The sequence below is a fragment of the Castor canadensis genome, chromosome 7 (assembly GCF_047511655.1).
Source record: "Castor canadensis chromosome 7, mCasCan1.hap1v2, whole genome shotgun sequence".
Lineage (NCBI taxonomy): Eukaryota > Metazoa > Chordata > Mammalia > Rodentia > Castoridae > Castor > Castor canadensis.
In genome coordinates this window covers 2,988,466-3,014,622 of record NC_133392.1, presented here as the reverse complement: position 1 = coordinate 3,014,622, position 26,157 = coordinate 2,988,466, and positions in this window count along the sequence as shown.

Below are 26,157 nucleotides of genomic sequence, written 5' to 3'. Positions count from 1 at the left end.
CTCAGGGAAAGCAATTGTGTGGAATAAATGTGTGTGTGCTGCTGGGTTCAAGAGTTGAGACACCAACCATTGTAGAATAGTATTAGAAGGTAGGGACTTCAGGGGGTAATTTGGTCATGAAGGTGGGGTCCTCATGGTGGGATTCACACCTTTACAAAAGGGACCCCAGAGCTGCCTTGCCCCTTTCACAATGTGAGGTCGCAGAGATAAGGTGACACCTATGATCTCTGAAGCTGTCAGAATCAAAATGGAGTCATGGTGTTGAACCCTAACAAAACCAATACAGGCCAGGTGCAGTGGCCCAAGGCTGTAATCCTAGCTACTCAGGAGGCAGAGATTGGGAGGATTGACATTTGAGCCAGCCCAGGCAAAAACAAGTTTGTGAGACACCATCTCAACCAATGGCTGAGCGTGGTGACTCATGGCAACCTGGGCACAAAGCAAAACCCAAACGAAAATAACCAATGAAAAATGGCTGGCAGAGGGGCTCAAGCGGTAGAATTCTTGGCTGGCAAGCACAGGCTCTGAGTTCAATCCCCAGGACTGCCTTAAGAGAAAGAAAAGAAAAAAGAGTCAAGAAAGCTGAGGGTAGGGTTGTGAGGAGGCCATCGCCCATGTCTGTGGTCAGAACTCTCACGGTGGCTCCCCCAAGGGCTCACACACGTACCTGGAGTGAGAACTTTCCCAAGGGCTTTCCAAACTGCAGCTTGTCACCCGAGTCAGAAGGACAGCGAGCCTACACAGGTACATGTGCCTGACGCCTGTTCCCACCTGGTGGGCTGATGTCATTCCTGTGGTAAGTCCTGCACCGTCTTTCCCTTTATTTCAAAATAAAGTATAGGTGAACGTCAGCTTTGCCTTTAAATGTTACCCTTGCCTCAACTTCCAAGATAGGCCTTGGTCTGCCATGGCACCCATCTCCCCAGTTGTGACCCTCTACTTACTCTGGAATAAGCTCATTGTCTTTGGAGAAATTGTCTCCCACTGTTGCTGTTTAGGTTGGCAGAGCTGGGAAGCGGCTCTCATTGGACACCAAACCTGCCAGTGTCTTGATCTTGGATGCTCGGTCTTTGTAACTGTTGGAAAATACATTTCTGTTATTTACAAGTGACCCATTTATGAATTTTGCTACAGCAGCCCAAGCCCACAGTCGGGCAGCTCCCAGGAAAGAGCCTGGCCCGTCCTCTCCTTTCTGGTAACAAACTATAGAAATGATCCCTGAAAGTATAGTCTTTGTCCATCCTCTCCTTTCTGGAGGACAGTCTGGTGGGTCCTTGCCTTTCTGGGGTCTGGTAGACCCCAGTGGCAGCTGGCCATAGACTGTGGGGCTCAGGATGAACCAGGAGCCTGAGCCTGTTTCAGTGCAGGGGATAGGGTTCTGGGTGCCCCAGGGGTCTGTGTGGCAGTCCTGCTCTACCTACAGGATGGAAGGAATCCCCCTATACCTCAGGCTGCCCATGATGGACCAGACCACACACTTAGAGGCAGCCAAGACATGGGAGATACATGGGATGAAGAGTCCGAGAGGGTTGGGAGCTGGTGAAGGGGGTGTTCAGAGGAGAAGTCACTTCCTAGAGATGCAGGACACTGGCTGGTGGAGCTGGTGGTGTTCACTGATCCCCCAACCCGGTGGGCGAGGCCCTGCTGCTGGCACTCCTGCAGACCACACCGGGCCTGTTCAGTAAAGCTGCACCTGCAACTTTGGGAGGCAACTTGGTCATGAGGGTGGAATGCCCATGGAGGGATTCATGTCTGTGTAAAAGGGACCTGGAAAGCTGTTTCTCCCCTTCCCCAGTGTGGGGTCCCAGTGAGGAGGCGTCATGTACAAACTGTGTGTGCCAGGGATGACTGCTGTGCGGTCTCCTTTGCACTCTCCTGAGGGTGGGTGCAGAGGTCTTCTGCCCACTGAGATTTCAGCACCAGTTTTAAAAGGCAGATGAGCCCATCTTATTCTCCCAGAAAGCACCTGGTCATAGGGTGAAACAGGAAGGGGCCAGGGCTGCCTGACCCTCTGCCAGGCTACATGGAAGTCGTTCTGCCCTTACCAGATAGAAGAACAAACAGCTGAGATAGGCCAAGGGTTGAGTGAAATGTCACATATGGAGGCACTTTAAGAAAGACACTCAAATCAGAAAAGACAGGCCTCTGGTGATTTGGGAGTGGTTACTGTCAGAAGCATGGGGGAAGCAAATTAGGAAAAGACAAATGGGCTGGGGGTGCAGCCCTGTGGTGGAGCACTTGCATGGTGTGTGCACGGCCCTGGGTGTGATCCTCAGCAGTGTAAAAAGAAAAAAAAAAAAAAGACTTAGATTGAGTAGAAGCGACAGCAAAATCTTCACTGTTATTGGGGTTTAAACTCACGGTTTGCTATTGCAATGATAGAGGTGACTCCATTTTGGATGAGAGGCACTTTAAAAGCAGACATCTGAAGCGACGTGGGAAACAACAGGCTTCTCAGAGAAATAACGAACCCCTTACCAAAACAACAGAATGCAGCTGCACAATGTGGGGAGTGGCTCCAAGGCCAGGACGAGCTGACCAGACCTTCTTGAATGCTCAGTTTGATAAGGAGAGGAATGGACAGGTGGCCAAGTTCAACGAGAAGCTGACTCAGCACCACCCAGTCACAAATTTATTTTCAAGGTAGAACAGCTGGACCTAAGCCAGTTAGTGCCCTGTGTCATCTCCTAGACTTCAGCCATTCTTTGGCTTAGCTCTTTCTCTAAGTCCCAGCTGTCAGAGAGCTTTGCTGTCCTTTCCTCTTAACTCCTGGTCCAGCGTCTAAATCATTGGCTATGCCAGGACACAAACTTGGGATGACTGTCACTTGTGCCATGCCCCAGCCTTTTTGCTTTAGTTGTTTTTCAGACAAATTTTCACTGTTCTGCCCTGATCCAGTCTTGGATCACGATCTTCCTACCTATTTCTCCCACATAGCTTTGATTATAGGCCACTGCATCTGGCTCGTTTTTGAGATGGGGTCTCACTAACTTTTTGCCCAGGTGGCCTCAAACCACAATTCTCCTCCAGCGTAGCTGGATGACAGGCGTGAGCCATCATCCCTCCCCCTCTGACTCTTAAACTGGACATCAGATCACTCTGGCTTCTGGGTTTTGCTCTGCACAGCAGCAATCAAGGGATACATCTTGTGCCTCATCTTTCTGATTTGCACAAGGGGACAGAAATCCTTCTTTGCAAAGCCCTGGAGGGTTAGATATGGTGTTCTGCGTTCAAGGAATGGCACAATGCTTGTGGATGCACTATTAAGCTATTTGTGTAAGAGATAGTGAGACACTACCAGCCCCCAATTTTATAGATGGGACACTAAGGCCCCCAGCTGCCTTAGATAATTATTTAGATAATTGGCATATTAAATTGACTAAGTACACGTCTGCTGCTTCAGTATGGGCACCACCAGGCAGTTCTTAGGGGTCCTGACCCCTAAGAACTGCCTCTGCGTGGAGAATGTGTCTGGCCCTGGGTATTGGCTACTGGGCAGGGGAGGCTGTGTTTATTCTCAGAATTCAGCACATTTTGGAGCCTTATAAATACAAGATTGGTGTAAATTAATTTTTTTTACACAAAATACTTTTTTTTCCACTGCTGTATTCTGCATTTAAAATGTCAGCAAATCTCTTATTTGGTGCTCAGGAGTTTTTTTCTTCCAAGTGCCTGGAAACCATGCCCCGCCCCCATTTGTAATGTGTTTCTCACAGTGGAGTGGGAACCTATTTCCAAAATACAAACAGAAGAGCTGTTAAAATTAACAGGACATCAGAGACTCAGGTTGGTTGTAAAATTTGTCTAAGAGCACAGTCTATGCATACAAATTCTGTGACTCCAGCTGGACTTGGTGAGTCTTTTAAACACCTCCACTGTGACAGGCGCCGACTGGGGCCTCACCCGGTATCCCAGCAGGAGTTCAGAGTTGTTGGTCTTAATGTCCTTTTTCCCAGATGGACAGCGGGAGAGTCTGCAGGGAGAGGCAGAGGCAGGCTGAGTGACAGCTCAGGGCTTGGAGAGGGAGGATGGAGCCTTTAGAAAGATAGTGAGCTGCAAGGAAGGCGGAGGAGACAGGGAGGCCAATAGAGGCCTTGGTGAGGCCCAGCTGAGGGCTGGCAGGGCTTGCAGTGGTGAGGGCAGCAGTAAGGAGGGTGTTCAGTGGGTATTTAATATGCATAAGTCCCAAGTCCCTCCATTATTCCCTTTGAACCTCACTGAGATGCTGTGGGTGAGCCCTTGTCCCCATGGAGACCGGGCAGAGCTGCTTCCCAGGAGTGGATAGAAGAGAAGGTGGGACCAGCAGGAAAGCAGGTCCCAGGAAGTAGGATGCAAACAGCTAACCCCAGAGAGCAGGGCAAAATGGGTGCAGAAGGCTCAGCACAATGAGGGTTGCAGGAGAGTCTGCAGAGAGGGGTGGAGAAGTCACCAGTCTTGGCCACCGCATAGCTCAGGCTGAATTTGGGGAAAGTTACCTGAGTCACTTGATGCTGTTCTGGTCTCGAGTCTGTGCAGGTGCTGTTTGTGTGTCATTTATTCTTTATGGGCACTTCCTCTGAGCACTGGCTGTGGGGTTCAGTTGACAAGCTCTATGGGTTTTGTCACCGGAAATATCACAATGGTGAGCTATTTTAGGACTTTGGGATGACATTTTTATTTTATCGTGGGTCATTTTAGACACATAGAACCAAATGTGGAGGAAGCATTGTGGATGAACGTGTGATTTTGCTCGCCCGTTGTTCCTGGCCCCTACACAGCAATGGTCAAATTGTAAAGCATCCTATAAAATCAGCCCAACAGGGAAGATGCACAGTGACCCCACCCAGAAGGGACAGGAGCACTGTGGCCACAGTTTCTGGAAGATGCCTGGATGTGACCTGAGTTGAGGGGTGCACTCATGTGGAGACTGGACTCATGGTGACCACGCTTCTCTCTGAATGGCATGCTTGTCTCTGACCCACCCATAGTGGCTGCTGGCACAGCCCACCCACCTCCAGCTTTGGCCTCACAGGGTTCCAGAAGCTGCTGGGCTGCCTGGGTTTTTGTCTAGACTTTTTGTAAATGATGTCCTCTACTTGTCTGCAGGGTTGGAGAGAGGCTTGCAGAGGAAGAAGCTGGTGCCTTTGCTGTCAGCTCACTGTGGAAATAAGGCCTGGATTCTGCACCAGGACCCTGCTTGGAGCCACAGGAGCATCTGTCTGAGGAGAAAGTGGGTTTAGGGCAGGGAAGGAGGCTCCATGTGAGTCACTGATAAGTAGAAAAGGAGAACATTAAATTATGGTCCAAGTAGCACAGTGTGAAGTATAGACGAGATGCAGTTCTGGAGAGCGCTGTACCATGATGGGAGCTGTGGTTAGTTAGCTCCATGTGGAATGGCAGGTGCCTGGGCAGCAAGGCTTCATCTGGAGGCTTCTGAGAGCAGTCATTTCAGAAAGGCAGAGGGGCCAGTGAGAGTGGGGAGAGCTGGACAGGAGAAGGTGTCTTCTAGTGACTCATCTGGGAGCAGGCCACCCTGTGACCTGGCACAGGTCCCTGCCAACTGGGCTTTTGTCGAACCCATAGTTAGGTACCTGCATCCATAATATTTCATGTGCTCTGATTGTCCCAGAGACTGACCTAGGAAGGTCACTACAATGAGGTCACAGAATAGGTGACACAGTATCGTTGGGTTCAGTCTGCATTAAGTCAAGTTTACAGAGCTCTTGGAGTAGACCTGGAGCCTTCCTGGGTCTCCTGCTGCCCCCGGTCTACTGAGAGCCAGTGAATGGCTGCTATAGGCCATGCCAGCACAGGCTCTGCCTCTGTTCTCTGTTTGCCCTACCAGACCCAGCTTCTGTCCTCAGCATTGTCCTCTGCAGCCCCTGGCTAGCAATACTGTTTGCAATTAGCTTCTCTATCCCCATCCTGGTGTCTGCTCCTGAGTGGCTGTGGATCTGGCCTTAACCTGCATGAAGACCTTGTTGCCAGGGCTGGGCATCTGCTCGGGTATGCACTCCTGTATTTGGAAGGGTTAGCTCCCATGCCAATCCTGGAACCTTTAGAAGAGCCTTGCCCTCAAGTCTGGCCAGCCAGTGCCAGCCACTGCACAAGGTCTTCTGTCCTGGTGGGACCCAGCAGGTGTGAGAGTGAGAGCCTTTGCTTCCTATCATGCCATGAAGAAGCAGCACACACTGAGGCCCTGGTGTCTATAGAGCAGAAATCTGGCATGGCAAGGGCAGACTCTCTGCTCAGTGCCTTCCTGGCTGAAATGAGGATGCTGGCTGGGGTTACTGGTCATCTGGGGCTTGAGGTCCTCTTGTGTGCTCGCTAAGTGCTGGCAGACTTCATTTCCTTCTTGTCCTTTGAGTGCCTGCCATAATGGATTGTGTCCTCCTGCACTTTGGTTCTGTCTACTTCTTCTGCATTTTATAGCTTGTGCGGTTGAATTCACCCATATAGTCCAGGATGATCTTACTGCTTTCAGTGGACACATCAGTAGTCTTAATCACTCAACACAAGTTTCTTTACCATGCAATGGAGCAGATTGCAGAATGACGCTGGAGGACACAGGTCAGGGGTTCTGAGTCCCTCCAAACAGTGGGTATTGTCACTACCAGAGTCCACAGAGGATGCAGAGCCTTCATCCCCACTGCTCCCATTCCCAGGGGTCAGTGCTGGCCAGGGCATTCCCCCAGCCTCTGTTCCCCTCCCCTGCTCCACCTCTACTCCCTGCATGCTGGCTGCCCGTGGACGACACTGAACACCTCAATCTGGGGAAAAGCTGCAGGCCACTGGGGCAGAATGGTGTTTCTGCATGAAACATGGGGCTGCTTTCCAGAAGGCCTCGTGACCCCATGCTGCCACAGGTAGAGTGAGCCTCCTGTCACAGGAGGATATCAAACTGAGGCTGCACAGCCACACTTGGATTTCCTTCAAGTGAGAGTTGGGGAGTAAACATGGCAGCTTCTAAAGCTTCCTTCATGTAAGAGAGTCTGGAATTTGATGGACTCTGTTGTGGGATCTTCAGGCAAAAGTCATACACACTGCATTTCCAGTCTTCCTGGGAAGCAGCAGATACTCAGCAGAGGTGGAGCTGGGTGAGGGGTGGCCTCTGGGATTTTGGTGACATGGCTATCTGCCCTGTTAATTTTAAATGCTGTTGTTCTTTGAGGTTCTATTGAATGTTGGGGGCTGTCAGTTTGTCCTTGGTGGGGAGGAGACGAACAAAGACTTTTGTTTCAGGGTAAATACCACAGCCTTAAGGAAAGGACCCAGGATTAAGTCTGACTCAGAGTAAGAAGTGTGAAAGGGTCAGCTGGGGCTGTGCTCACAAATGCACGTTGTGACCCTCACTTACAGCCACTCTGGGCTGGATCACCAGGACGTCTCCTGTTTTCTTCCAGAAGATGATTTTAGCTCTTGCAACTAGGTCTGTGACTGATTTTGAGTTTATGTTTGGATATCTATACCCAGTCCTTTTGAAAGGACTGTCCTTTTTATCTCTGCACTGCTTTTCCACCTGTTGAAAACCAACAGTCTGTGCATACATTGGCCTATTTCTGGATTCCCTGTTCTGCTGTATATTTAAATGTCTACTCTTGTCAATGTCACACTTTTGTAGTTACTGAGGCTTTAGAGTAACTATTGAAATCTTAAAAAAATTCCTTTTGAAATTGCTTTTGCTTTTTTCTGGTCCTTTCCATTCCTACTTAAATTTTAGAATCAATCTGTCAATTTAGATCAGAAAAGCATGTAGGAATTATTCTGATTGGGATTGTGTCAAATCTATCTGTCTATCTGTCTATCTATCTATCTATCATCTATGTATGTATATCTATCAGTGTATGCATCTATCTAGCACACATGTATATATATATGATATATATATCAATCATATATATATATATAACTTTGCAGAGAATCAGTCTACTAGGTACTGTGAATACCCTGATTCATTGACATGGTACATCTCCTTATTTCAATTTTTAAAAATTTCTCTCAGCAATGTTTTATAGCTTCCAATGTACAAATTGTCTATGTAGAATATTCAAAAGAGTTTACAAAAAAACTACTACAGATAGTAAATTTATGAGGCCATAGGATACAAGGTTAACGTACAATTCTATTTCCACTAGGAAACATCAATGAACTGTTGAAAATGAAAGCTAAAAATAAAGCATCATGTCAGTAGTCTCCACTTAGGAACAAAAGACGTTCGTACTCACGTTGTTGGTCAATCAGACGACAAGCTTTATTTCTTCCTTTTATCTGTAAGCCTTTTATAATTTTCTTTTGTGTGCTTTTCTCTGCATAGGTCTTCCAGTATAATGTTGAATAAAATGGTGAGGTGAGACATTCCAGCCTTGCTCTTTTTTTTTTTTCATTTTTCTTTTATTATTCATATGTGCATACAAGGCTTGGTTCATTTCTCCCCCCTGCCCCCACCCCCTCCCTTACCACCCACTCCGCCCCCTCCCTCTCCCCCCCCTCAATACCCAGCAGAAACTATTTTGCCCTTATCTCTAATTTTGTTGTAGAGAGAGTATAGGCAATAATAGGAAGGAACAAGGGTTTTTGCTGGTTGAGATAAGGATAGCTATACAGGGCATTGACTCACATTGATTTCCTGTGCGTGTGTGTTACCTTCTAGGTTAATTCTTTTTGATCTCACCTTTTCTCTAGTACCTGTTCCCCTTTTCCTATTGGCCTCAGTTGCTTTAAGGTATCTGCTTTAGTTTCTCTGCATTAAGGGCAACAAATGCTAGCTAGTTTTTTAGGTGTCTTACCTATCCTCACCCCTCCCTTGTGTGCTCTCGCTTTTATCATGTGCTCATAGTCCAATCCCATTGTTGTGTTTGCCCTTGATCTAATGTCCACATATGAGGGAGAACATACGATTTTTGGTTTTTTGAGCCAGGCTAACCTCACTCAGAATGATGTTCTCCAATTCCATCCATTTACCAGCGAATGATAACATTTCGTTCTTCTTCATGGCTGCATAAAATTCCGTTGTGTATAGATACCACATTTTCTTAATCCATTCGTCAGTGCTGGGGCATCTTGGCTGTTTCCATAACTTGGCTATTGTGAATAGTGCCGCAATAAACATGGATGTGCAGGTGCCTCTGGAGTAACAGTCTTTTGGGTATATCCCCAAGAGTGGTATTGCTGGATCAAATGGTAGATCAATGTCTAGCTTTTAAGTAGCCTCCAAATTTTTTTCCAGAGTGGTTGTACTAGTCTACATTCCCACCAACAGTGTAAGAGGGTTCCTTTTTCCCCGCATCCTCGCCAACACCTGTTGTTGGTGGTGTTGCTGATGATGGCTATTCTAACAGGGGTGAGGTGGAATCTTAGTGTGGTTTTAATTTGCATTTCCTTTATTGCTAGAGATGGTGAGCATTTTTTCATGTGTTTTCTGGCCATTTGAATTTCTTCTTTTGAGAAAGTTCTGTTTAGTTCACTTGCCCATTTCTTTATTGGTTCATTAGTTTTGGGAGAATTTAGTTTTTTAAGTTCCCTGTATATTCTGGTTATCAGTCCTTTGTCTGATGTGTAGCTGGCAAATATTTTCTCCCACTCTGTGGGTGTTCTCTTCAGTTTAGAGACCATTTCTTTTGATGAACAGAAGCTTTTTAGTTTTATGAGGTCCCATTTATCTATGCTATCTCTTAGTTGCTGTGCTGCTGGGGTTTCATTGAGAAAGTTCTTACCTATCCCTACTAACTCCAGAGTATTTCCTACTCTTTCTTGTATCAACTTAAGAGTTTGGGGTCTGATATTAAGATCCTTGATCCATTTTGAGTTAATCTTGGTATAGTGTGATATACATGGATGTAGTTTCAGTTTTTTGCAGACTGCTAACCAGTTTTCCCAGCAGTTTTTGTTGAAGAGGCTGCTATTTCTCCATCGTATATTTTTAGCTCCTTTGTCAAAGATAAGTTGCTTATAATTGTGTGGCTTCATATCTGGATCCTCTATTCTGTTCCACTGGTCTTCATGTCTGTTTTTGTGCCAGTACCATGCTGTTTTTATTGTTATTGCTTTGTAATATAGTTTGAAGTCAGGTATTGTGATACCTCCTGCATTGTTCTTTTGACTGAGTATTGCCTTGGCTATTCGTGCCCTCTTGTGTTTCCATATAAATGTAACAGTAGATTTTTCAATCTCTTTAATGAATGTCATTGGAATTTTGATGGGAATTGCATTAAACATGTAGATTACTTTTGGGAGTATCGACATTTTTACTATGTTGATTCTACCAATCCATGAGCATGGGAGATCTCTCCACTTTCTATAGTCTTCCTCAATCTCTTTCTTCAGAAGTGTATAGTTTTCCTTGTAGAGGTCTTTCACATCTTTTGTTAGGTTTACACCTAGGTATTTGATTTTTTTTGAGGCTATTGTAAATGGAATTGTTTTTATACATTCTTTTTCCGTTTGCTCATTGTTAGTGTATAGAAATGCTAATGATTTTTCTATGTTGATTTTATATCCTGCTACCTTGCTATAGCTATTGATGATGTCTAGAAGCTTCTGAGTAGAGTTTTTTGGGTCTTTAAGGTATAGGATCATGTCGTCTGCAAATAGGGATATTTTGACAGTTTCTTTACCTATTTGTATTCCTTTTATTCCTTCTTCTTGCCTAATTGCTCTGGCTAGGAATTCCAGTACTATGTTGAATAGGAGTGGAGATAGTGGGCATCCTTGTCTGGTTCCTGATTTTAGAAGGAATGGTTTTAATTTTTCTCCGTTAAGTATAATGCTGGCTGTAGGTTTGTCATATATAGCTTTTATAATGTTGAGGAACTTTCCTTCTATTCCTAGTTTTCTTAGAGCTTTTATCATGAAATGATGTTGGATCTTATCAAAGGCTTTTTCTGCATCTATTGAGATGATCAAGTGGTTTTTGTCTTTGCTTCTGTTAATGTGGTTTATTACGTTTATTGATTTTCGTATGTTGAACCACCCCTGCATCCCTGGGATGAAGCCTACCTGGTCGTGGTGAATAATCTTTTTGATGTGTTGCTGAATTCGATTTGCCATTATTTTGTTGAGGATTTTTGCATCAATGTTCATTAAGGAGATTGGCCTATAGTTCTCCTTTTTTGGGCTATTCCTTAAAGGTAGAGCTAAAGACTGGAGCTGTGGCTCAAGTGGTAGAGTGTCTGCTTTGCAAGCACTGAAGCCCTGAGTTCAAACCCCAGTACCAACAAAAATGAGTAAATCAATAAATAAAGTGGAGTTAAATTAGCTCTGGAAATCTGAACATATCTTAATCAAAGAGGAATTTGTAGCTAAAAATAGCCCTAGAAAGTAAATCCCAAGACCAGTGACATCCCTTGTGAACTCTACTAAACATCTAAGAAAGATACAATGCCAATTTTAGCTCGACTCTCCCAGAAAATACAAAAGGATGAGGTAATAAGGCCAGCATTGCTGTGTTAACAAACCAGGCAAAACCTTACAAAAAAATATTTTAAAGACTATGCTTCAATATGCTTATGTGTATAGACTTAAAAATCCTTAACAAAATATTAGCAAACGAAGTGCAGCATTTTGTAAAAAGGATGGTAAGTCATGGTTAAGTGGGATTTAAACTAGGAATGTGAAGCTGGTCTAGCATTTAAAAAAAAAACAGTGCAATTCCCCATAAAAGAAGAAGAAACAATGGGACCTTGGTGGAGGTAGAAAACCCATTTAACAAAAATCAACATCCACTCGTGATGACAAAAACCTCTCAGCAAATTCAGAATGAAGGGAACTCCCTCCCCCTGTTAAAGGCATCAGCAGAACCCCCAGCCAACATCAGGCTCAATGACCAAAGGCTAAAGTAAGGTCAAGAGCAAGGCAGGGGAAAACTATACACTTCTGAAGAAAGAGATTGAGGAAGACTATAGAAAGTGGAGAGATCTCCCATGCTCATGGATTGGTAGAATCAACATAGTAAAAATGTCGATACTCCCAAAAGTAATCTACATGTTTAATGCAATTCCCATCAAAATTCCAATGACATTCATCAAAGAGATTGAAAAATCTACTGTTAAATTTATATGGAAACACAAGAGGCCACGAATAGCCAAGGCAATACTCAGTCAAAAGAACAATGCAGGAGGTATCACAATACCTGACTTCAAACTATATTACAAAGCAATAATAATAAAAACAGCATGGTACTGGCACAAAAACAGACATGAAGACCAGTGGAACAGAATAGAGGATCCAGATATGAAGCCACATAACTATAAGCAACTTATCTTTGACAAAGGAGCTAAAAATATACGATGGAGAAATAGCAGCCTCTTCAACAAAAACTGCTGGGAAAACTGGTTAGCAGTCTGCAAAAAACTGAAACTACATCCATGTATATCACACTATACCAAGATTAACTCAAAATGGATCAAGGATCTTAATATCAGACCCCAAACTCTTAAGTTGATACAAGAAAGAGTAGGAAATACTCTGGAGTTAGTAGGGATAGGTAAGAACTTTCTCAATGAAACCCCAGCAGCACAGCAACTAAGAGATAGCATAGATAAATGGGACCTCATAAAACTAAAAAGCTTCTGTTCATCAAAAGAAATGGTCTCTAAACTGAAGAGAACACCCACAGAGTGGGAGAAAATATTTGCCAGCTACACATCAGACAAAGGACTGATAACCAGAATATACAGGGAACTTAAAAAACTAAATTCTCCCAAAACTAATGAACCAATAAAGAAATGGGCAAGTGAACTAAACAGAACTTTCTCAAAAGAAGAAATTCAAATGGCCAGAAAACACATGAAAAAATGCTCACCATCTCTAGCAATAAAGGAAATGCAAATTAAAACCACGCTAAGATTCCACCTCACCCCTGTTAGAATAGCCATCATCAGCAACACCACCAACAACAGGTGTTGGCGAGGATGCGGGGAAAAAGGAACCCTCTTACACTGTTGGTGGGAATGTAGACTAGTACAACCACTCTGGAAAAAAATTTGGAGGCTACTTAAAAAGCTGGACATCGATCTACCATTTGATCCAGCAATACCACTCTTGGGGATATACCCAAAAGACTGTTACTCCAGAGGCACCTGCACATCCATGTTTATTGCGGCACTATTCACAATAGCCAAGTTATGGAAACAGCCAAGATGCCCCAGCACTGACGAATGGATTAAGAAAATGTGGTATCTATACACAATGGAATTTTATGCAGCCATGAAGAAGAACGAAATGTTATCAATCGCTGGTAAATGGATGGAATTGGAGAACATCATTCTGAGTGAGGTTAGCCTGGCTCAAAAGACCAAAAATCGTATGTTCTCCCTCATATGTGGACATTAGATCAAGGGCAAACACAACAAGGGGATTGGACTATGAGCACATGATAAAAGCGAGAGCACACAAGGGAGGGGTGAGGATAGGTAAGACACCTAAAAAACTAGCTAGCATTTGTTGCCCTTAATGCAGAGAAACTAAAGCAGATACCTTAAAGCAACTGAGGCCAATAGGAAAAGGGGACCAGGAACTAGAGAAAAGGTTAGATTAAAAAGAATTAACCTAGAAGGTAACACCCATGCACAGGAAATCAATGTGAGTCAATGCCCTGTATAGCTATCCTTATCTCAACCAGCAAAACCCCTTGTTCCTTCCTATTATTGCTTATACTCTCTCTACAACAAAATTAGAGATAAGGGCAAAATAGTTTCTGCTGGGTATTGAGGGGGGGAGCGGGAGGGGGTGGAGTGGGTTGTAAGGGAGGGGGTGGGGGCAGGGGGGAGAAATAAACCAAGCCTTGTATGCAGATATGAATAATAAAAGAAAAATGAAAAAAAAAAAAAAAAAAAAGGAATGGCCCATTTGGTGTCTCTAAGGAAGACCTGAGTCTCCAGTGAGGTTTCTCCCATCTGACAGGAGAAAGTTGGTCAATTTCAGCTCCTAGTGAATTCTGGGAATTGTTCTAGCAGCACCCCACTGCTCTTCCTTCCCTAGATGTTGATCTTGTCCAGTCTGTGAGCTCCATTTGCCTTTGTGCAGTCTGACTTAAAACCAGAGACTCCAGGGAGCCCTAGGTAGACTGCTGGAGTTGCTCCTCTGCCAGCTCCCTCCTGTCTGGAAGTCTAGCTGCTTTGCCCTCCATGACCTCTGCCATTCTCACCTCAGAGAAACTCTGGGATTCTTCCCATCAGGGCTGTGGCCTGGAAACAGCCTCTGAAGGCAGGCTGAGCTCTGTAGGGCTCCCTCATTCACTTCCCTTCAGTCAGAGATCAGTACTGAGCTGTTTCCCACTTTCCCCCTGAAGATGTCTGTTTGATATGTTTTGTCTGCTTTTCTAGCTGTTTCAAGCAGGGGACAGCTCCTGTAGCAGTTGATTCTTCATGGCCAGTGACAGATGCTCTTGAGAGGTAATTGTGAAGAGTATTCTGCATCCTTTATTACGGAAAAGCTCCCCTGTCACATTGGAAGATAGCAGCTGGGCTGCAAGTGCCCCACTCTTTGCAGGTGTGCAGAGCCTCAGGCTGCAGCAGGCCCAGGGGGACCCTCTGGGGAGGGAGCCTGTGTCTGTCTTTTTGAGGACATGGAAAGTGAGCCCAAGTGGCCACATGCAGATGTGCGGGCTGCTTCCTGCTTGAGTTCTACATGCTTTTCCTTAATGTTTAGTAAGGATCAAAGATTCTGGAAATGCTGCTCCAGAGGCTGTAGATTTAGAGGTGAACTTGGTATGAGAGCGTGACACTTTGCTTCCTCAAGGGAGTTCCTCTTTTCCCTTTCACTCTAGGAGAGGAACCACATTTCTCTCTGCAAAGGTGTGTGGCAGCAGCAGTGCATTTTGAAGGTTTGCTAACTGCAGAAGGGTGAAAACTTAAATTTAATTATAAAAGCAAGCCATACTTAAACTGCAGTTAGCTACTTTTTTGAAGTTTTAGCAAGGATTTATTTTAGTATAACAGGATAAAGTATAGACAGGGTGGGGAGAGAGAAAAAGAGAGAGAGATTTCCTGTTCCCCATGAAGAAAATGGGAGCAAGACTCTAGTTAGCTATTCTTTTATTGCTGTTTTGAAGCCTGCAAAATTAACTTTATGTGCTGGTTAAGACCGTGAGCCATGGGTTCCCTGGGCCAAGTTTGTGTCCTGGCTTTCCACTTGAGTGGCTGTTTGAGCCTGGATGAATTGCTTAGTTTTTTTTTTTCTAGACTCAGTTGGCATAACAATAAAATGGGATAATAACAAGTCTTTCACTGGGGTTATTATGGATGCCGATGGTCCATTTGGTGTGCTATGGGTGCTCAGTAAGTGTTAGCAGACATCCAAGGGGTGCTGTTGCTCATGGCCGTGATGTGCCATGTCCAGGTAAAGTTGTGACACAACTCTATCAATGGGAGCAGGCCTCGCCAGTAAAAATAGTGCTTGGGACCTAAGGACCCCAGTGATTCCCAACCCCAGCCTCCTGGGGAGCTTATAAAACACATGCACCTGGGCCCATCTCAGATCAACAGAATTGGAAGGTTTGGGGATAAGCAGACTATGGCTGGGTTTACCAACAATTTACAATTTTTTTCTTATTTGCTTGGTAAGTATTTTTTTAAAGTACAAATTTGAGACAAGTTAAGAAGAATAATGCAAAATACCAGAATCGTGTTCTTTGGAAAGGTGTTTACTACAGTGACTTGGCTTTAATCTGCAGAGGGACTGTATCCAGCTGTTGGCTGCAGATTAGACAGGCTAAGCTGGAACTGCAAATGGCTTTCTTTCTTTTGTCTAGTCTTGTTTCTGTCTTTGGATGGCCACTCTGGAATCAAGTCGTGGGTAGATTCAGCTGCAGAAACCAGGAGTGAGTAGCTTTATTACAGGTGGTTTTGAGATGCTCTGCGTCCAGCAGCCTAGGAGGATGGAGAAGTTGGGTAAAGCATTTAGTAGTCCCTCTTCTGCAGGGGACTTTGTGTTGGGCTCAGGGACACCGAGGGAGAAGTCGCGTCTGGCCCTCAAGTAGCTCCTGACCATGGGGAGACCAGGAGCTGGAGCTTCACGGGTGCAGGACCTGTGGTCCCGAGGGGGCACAGCACTGGGTGCACGGAGGCTCCTGACCAGAGTGTGCTGCTCCAGGTCCCTGACTGTCTGCTGCCCCAGCAGGAAGAGTGGGGAAAGGGGGTTCCCATAGGAGTGAGTGGGCCTCGGGTCCCAAGCCCGGGAGCTGTGTGTCTCTGACCCTGCCCTGCTGATTGGAAACCTGAACTGACCAGACCTGGCGGGGCCACACTTATTGTGAAGGTGGGTATACCTTCAGTTTTTGCCCCAACCTCAGGCTGCAGCTCCTGGTCCCTGTTTCTGGCCAACTCTCTCCTGATTACTTTCTAGGCTCCATGAAGACCTGAGTGTACCTTCAAATGACCCTGTCATGTTGTCCCTCTCCAGGCCTTTTTTTACTGCTGCCTGATGTCTGTGTAGCTTGGGTGTGACCCTGCCCCTGCCCCTGCTCGGGAAGGTGCCCTGGACCTCAGTGCAGGTGCTACATAGGACCCTGATGTGGGAGAGTGTCCTTGCCTGACTCAGGTCACCCTGAGCTGCTGACCCAATGTGGTATTGCTTGTGCCTCTGTTTACAAAGCAGTGTCTGTGAAAGCCAGGCTCATCCTGTACCTGATGCTTCCAGAACACCTGCCAGGTCCCAGGAGCCTGCGGTGGTACAGGGTGTGGTTCCCAGAATCAATATGGTCTTCTTCCCGGAGACATCCAGGGATGGCGTCTGCTTCCCTTGGGATGTGTCAGGAGGCAAGGATCTACCATCTGTCTGAGGAGGATGTTTGTCTGTCCTACCTGAAGGGATGTTAGAATAGACCTGATGATTCAATGCTGCTAGCCTGACCAGCTTATCACAAAGTCTTGCATTGACTGTATCTGTTTGGGCATTAAGGATGTCAGAACAGTGATTATTTAAAAAAATTTCCTCTTTGTCTTTGTTCATGTAATCAAAACACCACTATCGCCTATGAAATTTCAATAAAACTCTCTAATACAAGCCAGCAGAGTTCAATAATTGTCTCATTTTTTACAGTTTTTTTTTGATCCAAAGAAATTCAATTAATTTCAGTAAACTGATATGCCTCTTTGTTTTTTTTGAGACAGGGTCTCACTATGTAGCCTAGGTAGGCCAGGCATATGCACCACCACCCCAGCTGATACACCTCTTTTAACCTGTACGTTTTTTCTTTTCCATCTTGTTCTGTGTGTTCTTCGTCTCCTTTCTCCCACCGTCTTCCCCTTCTTTATTCTCTTGTGACCTTTGCAATTTGTCTGCTGGAAAAACCTACCTCATTGTGGTATTTCCCACAGCTTGGGTTTGCTGACTGCATGCCGTGTGTGTGTGTGTGTGTGTGTGTGTGTGTGTGTGTGTGTGTGTGTACATGTGTGCATTTGTGTGTGTGTGTGTGTATATATGTGTATGTACATGTGTGTATATGTGTTTATTTGTGTATGTGTGTGAATATGTGTGTAGGTGTATGTGTGTGTATGTGTGTATATATATATAAAAATACCCGACATGGTCAACTGGAAAAAGAGGAACTATTTATCCAGCTCATGGTGTTGGGTGTTTTAGTCCTTGGTTGCTTAGCTGTGTCGCTTTGGGTCTGTGAGGCAGCTCACTATGATGGAGCACATGGTGCTTAGGAAGCAAAAAAGAGATAAGAAGGAGCCAAAGTCCCAATATCCCCTTCCCAATTCACCCCCAATGACCTCACTTCCTGTCACTAGGCCCCACCTCTTAAAAGCTCCACTGTCTCCCAGAAGCAGCATGGGCTGAGAACCAAGCCGTTAGCCTGTAGTTCTTGGGAGGCTTTCTAGATTTGAGTTCTAGCGCTTCACCCACGTTTTCTGGCCACATCCAGTCACACATTCAGGCCTGATCTGTGGTCTTCTGGAAGATGGGCAAATCATGGAGCCAGGACTGCTGTCAACAGAGCAGGAACGCGAAGGGCCTCTGCAGGGAGGGGAAGTGAGTAATTGTGAGCACTCCATTGTGAATGCTGATGTTATTACTGCAGGTAAAGCTGCTGAGTGCCTGCCCATGCTTCCTCTGCCCACTGACCCTGTCACGCTGAAGTCTCAACCGTCTCCATCGTCTTTCAGAAGCACCAGCAGCAGTTTTTCTCTGTGCGGTTTTACAACTAACTTGAGCAACTGTTCAGTTTTTTTTTGTGCCCTCATTGTGTTGAGTTTTACAGATGAACATTTTTCTTTTTATATTTTTTCATAGAAAATATTTCTGTAGTTCCAGATTCAGAATATAAAACCAGGTGCACTCAGAAAGGTTAGCTTGCCCCCGTCCCTTCCTCTCCTCACTGTCACCCTATTTTGTTGTTTGTTTTTTAAATCACCTTTTCATTTATAATTTTGAAAATTTTGGTAAACACATGTTTTGTGCAACATAACACAGAGCCCCAGCTTGGAGGACATATCAGTTTCTTGCAGCTGCTGTAATGAGCACACACTGGGTGATTTGAAACAATAGAACTTTATTCTCTTATGCTTCTGAGGTTGAGAGGTTGACAGGGCTGTCTGGAGGGCATGGGGAGGACCCTTTCTGTCCTTCCTAGTTTCTGGGGGTTTCTGGCATCCTGGGCATCATTGGCTCTTAGCTGCCTCACTTGAATCTCTGCCTCTGTCATCATGGGAACTTCTTCCCCGGGTGTCTGTGTTCCCAGATTTCCCTCTCATTAGAAGGACACAAGTCACTGGGTTTAGGGACCCACCTACTTCAATATGACCTCCTCTTAACTTGCCTATATCTGCAAAGTCTCCAAATTAGGTCCCAGTCACAGGCACTGAAGGTTAGGACTTCAGCGCACATTTTTAGGGGACACAGCTCTACACCCAATAGAGTGTCCCACTGGTCCTCACACTCTAAGTGAGTGCCACAGTCACTATCACCACCTCAGTTTCTCTGCAGGGCTGATCTATATGTGAGACCTGTGGCCTCTCTGCCCATAGCACAGTGGGGTTTGACTGCCTCTCAGTTTGACTTAGAGAACCACTTGTTACAAGTCCCTGGTGACCCTTCCTTTTGCATGTACTTCAGAGCAGTTTGGTTTAAGGGGGCGGTGATGATGGAGTCGTGGCCATCAGTCAGCATGAAGCTTCCCTTGGAGTCTCATCTGGACAGGAGAGAGGCGACATTGGCTGCTCTCTCACCCTCTCTGTTAATGGCTCCTGGCCTCACTGTTCCTTGCCTGACCCTGGTGAGTCCTCAGGGTCTGTATCCCTTCTCTTCTTAGTGGTGACCAGCAGCTGAAGCAGCTGTCTGTCTAGATCTCTCCTTGCTCTGGGGCCAGAGGAGCCTTGAGAGCTGGTTCCCCTAAATCTCCATTTATGGGCTGGGGGTGTGCCCAGCTCTAAGAGGGAATCAATGTCAGGCAAATGGGTTTGTGAATATGCCTCCCTTGTTCTGAAATAAAGGGAATCCCTTCTGTCATCTCTTCTACTTACATTCAAGAAGGAGCTGTCTGGATTTATGGAATGTTTGTTCATCCAAAGGAAATGTCACAGTGTGGAAGGAGAACCTCGACAGATGTGCTGAACAGCCACGAATGTGATCTTTGGTCTGAGTTCATGTGTCTTAAAATAGGTGCTCCAACAAACAGGGCTGACCTTCTTATGAAAACTCAGGGCAGCACATCTCCTGATAGGATTGCATCTGTGCCTCGCTCTTTCCTAAAACCAAGGGAGTAATTTATTTTGACTTCCTATGAAAAGGCTTCCTGCAAGTGGGATGCTCAGAGCGGCAGTGTCAGCAAGCTAACAGGCCACTCCAAGATAAGAGTGTGCTCGCTGGGAGATTTAATACAATTTTTATCTCATTTATTGACACTGTCAAGGCAGCTAAAGGGGCTTAGGTGCTCCCAACAACAGGGTTAGCTGCTCAGAGTACTGTTTTGTACGAAGGTACAGTTACTCACAGAAACACCATTTTATCTTTGGAAAATGTTATACCCCACTCCACCAAACAAGATGGATTCCAGTGAGAATTTGGAATTGGCTGTTCATTGATTGACAGCCTCCCTCAGCTCATGGACCTACTGTTGGTGAAATTATCTCGCCTGTAAGTTTTCATTATTGTGTTTGAGGGGGCTATACATAGTTTTTCTTCTCAGAATTGTGCCGGCCGTCCACTATGGGCTGACGATCTTTTGTGAATAAATAAGAAAGCATTCCCACAGTTGTGTAATCCTGAGAGAGTTCGAGGGGCCGAACGTTTGTCTGTTGGCTTTATGAAGCTCTAAGGAGCACCAACTCCAGCCAGTGACCCTGGATCTAATTGCAGCACTGTCTGATTCAGGCAAGTCCCAGACAGATGGTTAGTGCAGGTTCTGTCCAACTGTAAAGAAATAACAAGGAAGAATATGGCAGGTTTTATTCTCCCAAAAGCTGATTTTTCTCTTTTTAACATAAGGTTCCTCCTTACGACTTTTTCTTTTTCTTTTTCTTTTTTTTTCCAAAACCAACCTACTAAACGTAGCTTTGTAAAAATTGCTTGTTCAGAACTTTACAAGCAACAAAATGTATTATTGCAATCTGTAGTTATATAATAAACAGGCATGGAGCTATGTAACAATCCCCAGTATGAAATAATCATAAAATCCAATATTACTTTTCCCTGGTATAGCCTATATTTTTTAATAAACTGTCACTTCTTCTGCACTCTGCAAACCCCCGTTTCCTTTGCAGCCTGAGTTTTGTGCTTTGTCTCATCTTGAACATAACAGGCAAGTGCTGCTTCTTATCTTCCCCAGTGAACTGACCGGGAATTTGCAATGATAAATGAACTCACGTTTAAGTCAGCTGAACTTTCCAGAACTGTCCAAATGCTGATGCTTCTTGGGAGGACACATAGGTACTGCTGACCCAGTACTGCTGTTACTGGGTCACTCCCTGACTTTGAAAGTGTCAAATGCTGGCTTTTGAAGGCATCCTCCTTCCAGTGGCTGTGGCCATGGTTGTGCCCCCTGGCCTGGGGTGCCCTTCTCCCCCAGGCTCCCTGCCCTGACCTCTGCAGGGGCTGCTACCTGCTGAGGGTCCAGCACACAGCAGGACAGCCCAATGAGCGGACTTTCCAGCTTTGCATTTTCCTGGCGCCAACTTAGAAAACAGGTTCCAGGTGGAAAGGGGTGCTGATGGGCCTTTTTGAGACTCCTAAGGCAAGGATAGGATTCTTTTTGGAGAATGGATTCATCGTAACTGTAAGCTCATCTCTGACTCCCGCTTGCTCTCAGATAGTGGCATGGTGACTGCATACAGAGCAGTTCCAGCAATGGTTTCCCCACCTGGGGGCAGCAGGAGTTTACTATGGAGACTGGCTCCACTGTTTACATCTCAATTTTAAATCTTCATTTCTTCCCATGTCAAAACGTTTGCTCTGCCCTGCGGAGGGGTGTTTTCTCATCAAGAGCCTCCTGGTCCTGCCAAATGCAGTTCCTGCTGATATTTCAGGCCATGGCTTGTGACTGATGGAGTGCAGTGGTGACACTAGGGATGCCTGCCCTTGGGGAGCCCATGATGGCCACGGCCTGGGCCTGGATGGGAGGTACCACTTCCATGGTGGTGCCTGAGCTGTTCTCCAGGGGGACCTCAGCTCCTCCTCTGCCTCACTCCTTCATCACTTTTGGCAAGCTCAAGACTTGAGGGGCAGTGGTGGAGGTCAGGCCCCGCAGGTCAGACAGTCATCTGCAGACAGCCTCCGAGGGCTCTGTTCAGAAGAAGTCAGGGTCTCAGTTCCCATGAGGAAGGGGAGGAGGGGGAACTGGGGTGCTGGGGCCTTATAGAGAAGGGATGGGGTTGAGGCAACCCTCAGGCAGAAGGAAGGCCAGGTGGAGGTGTGTCCATCTTTCTGAGTGGAGAAAAGCCAAGTGCTTTGAAGGCAGAGGTGACAGAAACCTCTGCTCCACAATGAAATGATATGAGCAGGCTAAGCTCTCGGCACAATTACAAACCCTAGAAGCCTGCAGATGGCAGGTGAACATTTGCTCTAATATTCATGAATTCAGAGAGGGCCATAACACCCTTTACCCCTGTAATGAGAGAAGAATGGGATGGCCTAGGTCTTACCTGCATTGGTTTTCTGAACTGCACCTGAACCTTGCAGCTGGTCCTTGCCTGTGCCATGTGGGGCTGGTGGGGAAGGCGACAGGATGGTGCATGTAGCAATTTGATTCTTCAAATGCTGGAAACTGAAATTGGTGTCGCAGATGAGGCACAGGCCTTGGTTCTGATAGGCTGGGTGCTACGATGTCAGTGTTGTAGCACCCACCTCTTGTATTGGGCAGAGAGCCCTGGGCTCTGATTCCTTCCAGAAAGAGGTGAGCGGACGTAGACCAGCAACCTGGTTGTGTGCTCCACTGGGCTCGGTGCCCGTCCCCAGTTCTTACTCCTCTAGTTCATGAGCTTGTGCACTTAGAAGTGTTTCGCAATGTTCGCTAACACCAACAATTGGCTTAACTTGGTAAACGATCCAATCATTAGCAACTTAGGATCAGAGTTTAAGCCTGCCTTCTGCGGTAGGGTCCCAGAATGCTCCCCAGGGACAGCACACAGCCATCAGTTCTGTGGGTATCATTCCATAGAAATGGTGGCACACACATGCTCATCAGTTGACAAAGCACGCACATGTACATACTGTTCTGCCATTCGTGTGTTTCACCAGCATGCTTTGGAAGTGGTTCCACACCATCTGGAAAGATTTTGCCTGGAGTGGCGGTAACCAGATGCACCACCATTTGAGGGAGCCCCCTAGTGGTCACTCCTGGTCATTGGCTATTTCCAACCTCGTAACTCGTCTTGATGCTTTTTGGCTGGCTCTTCCATGATGTTCAGCCTTACAATAGAAGTTTCCAGCTGGGGGCCGGATATTGCTGAGGTGCTCTTCAAAGAGGATGTCCAGTGTAGGGGTGCAAGGTCACATTCACACAAACCTTGCACCTGAGGGCCCTTCTCCAATTCTTGCCGATAAGGATGCTGGTCACGTCAATGCCTTGTACTAGGAATTGAAGAACTGTTCGGTGGTTTTAAGGATGTTTTGAAAAGTGAGTTATAAAACGGTCTCTTTAGAAATTCAAATTACTTTCAATGACTAGTGCTTCATATGTCTTTTTTTGGTATGTCTTATGACATCTCAAATGAAATAACAGGAAACCCTCCTGGGCACTGGATAGTATTCAGTGAGTGTCATTCCATTTTCTCTGGGAGGATAATTGTCTGCAGCTATTTTCCAGAAAAAGTAAGAGTTTGGTTGAGGTTTATTGGGCAAGAGAGTGGGGCAGGTCCTGGTCCCTGCCCCATTTCCAGATGAGCAATCCAGGCCTCAAAGTACATTTTATTTTATTTTTTGTTGATACTGGGATTTGTGCTCAGGGCCTCACACTTGCTAGGCAGGCTCTCTACCACTTGAGCCACTCTGCCAGCCCCCCAAAGTACTTTTTCTTCCTTCCTTCTTTCCTTCCTTTCTTCCTTCCCCTTCCCTCCCTCTTCCCCTCTCCCTCTCTTTCTTCCCTCCATTTTTTTTGGTCCTTGTGCTTGCGAGGCAGGCTCTCTACCACTGAAGCCATGCCTCAACCCTTTTATTTTGTTTTAGGGACAAGGTCTCACTAACCTTTCCCAGGCTGTCCTCCAACTCTCAATTCCCCTGCCTCTGCCTCCAGAGTACCAGGGATTATAGGCACACCACAGCACCCGGGCCCAAGTACTTTCTCATGGACCTCTCTGAGTGGCAGACCAGGTTGAACTCCCAAATCTCTGTGTTTTACCTCACTCTAGTGACCGTCTAAAGCATCTCTGGGAGAAATGTAGTGTTCATTTTTTTGCTTTAGTTATTTTTCCAGTAGGGTCTCAAATTTTTGCCCAGGACCAGCCTAAGACTGTGATCCTACTATCTATGCCTCCTACATAACTTGGATTCTAGATATGTACCACCATGCTGGGTTTGTTGGTTGAGATGGGGGTCTTGCTAACTTTTTTCAGGGTTGGTCTCAAACCACCATCCTCTTGGTCTCTGCCTCGGTAGTTGGGATTACAGGCTTGAGCTACCATGTGGCACTAGTGTTGTTTGAAGCAAGGCTAAGGTATTTAGAATTCCTTTCTCTGTGAATATGTATACAAAGGTACATGCACGTAGGTATGCACAGAGCTGCTGTGCTGTCAGTCAGTCCTCTGGGCACTGTGAATTTGTGCACAGACTTCATTTAAGCCTTCACTTACACATCTCTGTTGTGTGTCCAGCCAAAATGTTTGCATGTTGTTTTCAAATTATTCAAGTTAGGAAATAGAATGGAAGGGAAGTCATGCAATACCCAATGCATTATTAAAAAGCAGAGAAAAACCAAAATTGCAATATGATTTTCTGAAAAGTAATTTTAACTTTGATGTGGCCACATAGATTTTAGAGGGGAAATAGGGTCATTTTATACCACATTCTCTGAGCCTTCAAATGAGGCAGAGAATTGTATAATGAAGCCCAAAGGAAACAATCCTGACAGGTGCAAACCTGAATGTCTTCCCAAGAATAAAAGATTTGGTAAATTATTTTTCTTGTAAGTGTTCGTGGCAGTATGGGGAATTCCTGAATGACAGCTTTGAGTCATGCCCTTTCTGAAGCACAGGGGGGCGGGCAGATGAGAGGGTCACGGGGAGCACTGGGCAGTTTCTGTCCCAGGGGAAGAAGGTGTCCTGGCCTTCAAACACGAGCAGTGTCAAGTGCAAGGGGGAGGACAGGCTTGTCGTCTGCTCCTAAGCACATTTGGCTTTTGGGACGTCCATGTTTATAAAACAATGAGTGGTTTTCTTGCTTAATGTGGATCATGAGGCAATTTTGTGAAAGCACGGCACTGTTTATTGTCTTGTGGTTCAGGAAGCCAGAATTCCAAAGTTGAGATTCCAAGAGGTCTGTGCTCCCTCCCTTGGCCCCAGGGGACCATTGTCCTAGTCTCTTCCAGATGCTGGTGGCCCCTGGTGCTCCTGGATTTGGGGCCATGTCACTCCCATCTCTGCTCCTGCCTTCATATAGTCTTCTCTGTGTGTTCTGTTCCACTGTTTCTGTCCTCCTCTTTTCTTAGGAGTAACTAGGAATTGGATTAAAGGTCCAGGATGAGCTACCTGTTTCCAAATGCAGTCACATTCTGAGATGTGAATCTTGATGAGGGGGCATGACATGACTTAGTCAGTTACACCAAATAATTTGCTTAGAGACTGATGAACCAGGAAAAAATGTTTTATACACAAACGTTCTTGAAATTCAGGAATTTTGATGTCTTAATGGAGACTCCTAGTGCCTAACTGTGGTATTGCAGCCTAGCTCCAATAGCCATTGCAAATGAGTGGCAAATCAAAGAGAGCAAATTTGAGAATTGTAAACATGGCGTCAGTCATTTCCATTTCTCTGGTCCTTAAGGGGCTTCCATGCTTTATGCCAGTGAACATAATACTAGATGTTGGCCCCATATTAATTCTTTCCTTACCTCATGCTTCTGAATGCTTGCAATGTTTCAAGTATAGCCTATTTGAGTTCACTGTGACTCAGTTGTGGCATATTTCCAACACTGTGGGGCACTCTTTTATCTGAGTGTGCACAGCTGGTTCCCACTGTCCTGTGCACAGAATGAACACATGAGGGTTGACTACCTTTACTTTGACATGGATCTGAGATCCCATAATGCTGCAGCTGGGTGAGCTCTTAGGACAGCCCAAGAGTAAGAATTTCCTGTGATTTTAGGATGCATGAAAGGATATGTTCCTTAGTGTTACCAGCTTTTACATTTGAAACCTTAAAAGCCAGGGAGGATGATTCTTTTTTGCTATTTTAGTGTTACTGTATCTTCTCAATATTGTGGAGTTTACGTATTTTCTTTTTATAACCAACTGGGCTTTTCTCAACCAGAGCTTAATAATGCAGAATTATAATGCTATGAATAATGTGAAACATTACATGTCCCAAAGCCTGCAGAAATGAGAGCTACTCTTACGGAGACAAGGTGAGAAAAGCTGGCTCTGATTTAAAACCTCCTTGTCAGAAAGATCCAAGAGGTGATGGGAGAAATAGGATTAAGTCAGCATGGTAAGAGGGGGCCTCACTTCCCTCCAGGTCCCTCAGCTCTGAAAATGAGGGCCTTGCATGGGGTTCTTAGCAGCTCTTTGCTGCTTTCTGGAGACACTG